At 46.8% G+C, this 2,541-nt stretch overlaps 1 pseudogene; it reads left to right on the top strand.

Annotated features, from left to right (window-relative positions):
• The first annotated feature begins 36 nt into the window (after positions 1–36).
• Positions 37–2,541, top strand: part of LOC108537580 (aurora kinase B pseudogene) — a 60,891-nt pseudogene continuing 58,386 nt past the window's right edge.

Here is a 2,541-nt window from a genome sequence, read left to right as displayed (position 1 = left end):
TTTTTTATAAGGCAGATTTCCGTCGTTTGTGGTGGCCGGGAGAGCAGCTGTGCCTTGGACCTCAGCTCTCCTCCTGCTTTCCCTCCAAGGATGGCCCAGAAGGAGAACACTTACCCCTGGCCCTATGGCAAGCAGACGGCTCCAGCCGACCTGAGTACCCTGCCCCAGCTAGTCTTCCCCAGGATCCCCACCGAAGCTGCGCGTGAGCTCCCCAGCTGCGCAGACGCACAGCCCGCAGCGGCCCCTGCCATGAGGTGGTGGAGAACAGCTGTGGGACGCGCAGCATCTTAACGCGGCCCTTCACGGTCGACGACCTTGAGACTGGGCGTCCCCTGGGCAAAGACAAGTTTGCACATGTGTACTTGGCTCGAAAGAAGAAAAGCCATTTCATCGCGGCCCTCAAGGCCTCCAAGTCTCAGATAGAGAAGGAGGGCGTGGGGAGCACCAGCTGCGCAGGCAGATGGAAATCCAGGCCCCCGTTCAGCATCCCAACATACTGAGTTGCTACAACTACTTTTATGACCTGAGAAAATCTACTGAATTCTAGAGTACGCCCCCGTCACCTCTACCCCCGTGGAGCTGTACCAGGAGCTGCGGAAGAGCCGCACCTTTGACTGGAAACGAACAGCCAGCATCATCGGGGAGGTGGCAGGTGCGCTGATGTACTGCCACGGGAAGAAGGTGACTCCCAGACCTAAAGCCAGAGAATCTGCTCTCAGGGCTTGAGAGCGAGCTGAAAGTTGCCGACTTCGGCTGCCTTGTGCACGTCCCCTCACTGAGGAGGAAGACAAATATGTGGCGCCCTGGACTACGTGTCCCCGGAGACAATTGAGGGGTGCGCGCACACAGAGAAGGTGGATCTGTGGTACATCGGACTACTGGGCTATGAACCGCTGGTGGGGAACCCCACACACAATGAGGCCTATGGGGGAATCATCAAGGTGGCCCTAAAATTCCCCCTTCTGTGCCCATGGGAGCCCCAGGACCTCATCTCCAAGCTGCTCAGGCATAACCCCTCAGAACGGCTGCCCCTGGCCCAGGTCTCAGCCCACCCTGAGATCCAGGCCCATTCTCGGAGGGTTCTGCCTCCCTCTGCCCATCAGTCTGTCCCCCGGTGGTCCCTGAAATTCACTCGGGTGCGTCTGTGTTTGTAAGTGTGCATATGTGTAGGGGAAAGGAGCGGTCATGACCTGTTCCCTTATCTGTCTTCTACTTCCTTTGTTTAATAAAGACTAAAGCTTTTTTTTTTTTTTTGGTAAATAAGTGTAAAAAAGGAGAATTTTGAAAAGACCAAATCAATTATGAAGGCTTGGTCTACAATGCTCATTGTAACGCTTGAGTTGGAGAAGGTGGCTTCAGCTTTAATATGTTGAGAATTAGAGGAACATTAAGTGGATTCAGAATCCTAGTGGACTTCTCTAGACAGCACAGCATGCTTGGGAGATTTCCTGGGGGATTCTGAGACACTGTCAGATCTTGAGCTCAAAGGCAGAGCGAGCTATTCTTAGCTCTTGTTCATAGCTCTATCCGGGACTATTATTGAAGACTTGCTACCCAGTGAGGACTCAGTAAATAACTGTTGAATAAACCCAGTAAAATAAAATGGGAAAAGTCAGTCTGAGACCTGTACTGGGTTAGACACTGATAATTCAGCAGTGAATAAAACCAAATCCCTGATTTAGGGCAGTACTTCCATTCTCATGGTGTAGTGCTAGTGTGGAGAATTTCATCCTAATTATTGCACAGCAATGCATTTTTTTGCTGAAAAAGTATTTTTTTTTTTTTCTGGAGTGAATTACAACAAATCAATTTAATTTCTGATCACTTTTCTGCAGAGTATAGTGAAACCACTTCTAATATTTCCATTTTCATTCTTATTTTCTTACTTTTGTTGAGTTCTCTTTTCCTGTGAAAATTTTGTAATGAAATTTGATTCATCAGTTAATTCTTTTTTCCACATCTAGTATTGCCAAATATGGCTTCTTTCATTTCTGTGTTTTTTAACCCCCTTTAGACCCATATTTTTACTAAGTCTAACACTCACAGGTAAAATTGAAGATCTCACACTTTAACTGTTGCCAGTCTTATTTTAGGTTGACTGATTCTTCTATTTGTTATAAGAGGACAAAACATGGTAGCTTGTATTTATGTCCTAGCTAATTCTTGACACCCTGCAGGATAGCACTGCCTCAGGAGTGAGTCTCCTACATTGCTAAGTCAGCTCTTTGGATCCCTTTGGGTGCTCTGTTCAGAGCATGAACATGTCCTCTTTCATCTTTAACTTTATCATTCCCAGGACACTTTAGATGTTGTATGTTCCAGCCAAATTCAACTGCCTATTGAATGTTGCTTTCCCAACCTGAGGTCTTTCTTTCTTTCTCTTTCTTTCTTTCTCTTTCTTTCTCTTTTCTTTACTTTTCTTTTCTTTTCTTTCTTTCCTTCCTTCCTTCCTTCATTCCTTCTTTCCTTCCTTCTTCTTTCTTCCTTCCTTTTTCCTTCCTTCCTTCCTTCCTTCCTTCCTTCCTTCCTTCCTTTCATCCT

Source organism: Rhinopithecus bieti, unplaced genomic scaffold, assembly GCF_001698545.2.
Source record: "Rhinopithecus bieti isolate Rb0 unplaced genomic scaffold, ASM169854v2 scaffold_13352, whole genome shotgun sequence".
In the NCBI taxonomy this organism is placed as follows: Eukaryota; Metazoa; Chordata; class Mammalia; order Primates; family Cercopithecidae; genus Rhinopithecus; species Rhinopithecus bieti.
This window is presented reverse-complemented; position numbering and strand designations above follow the sequence as displayed.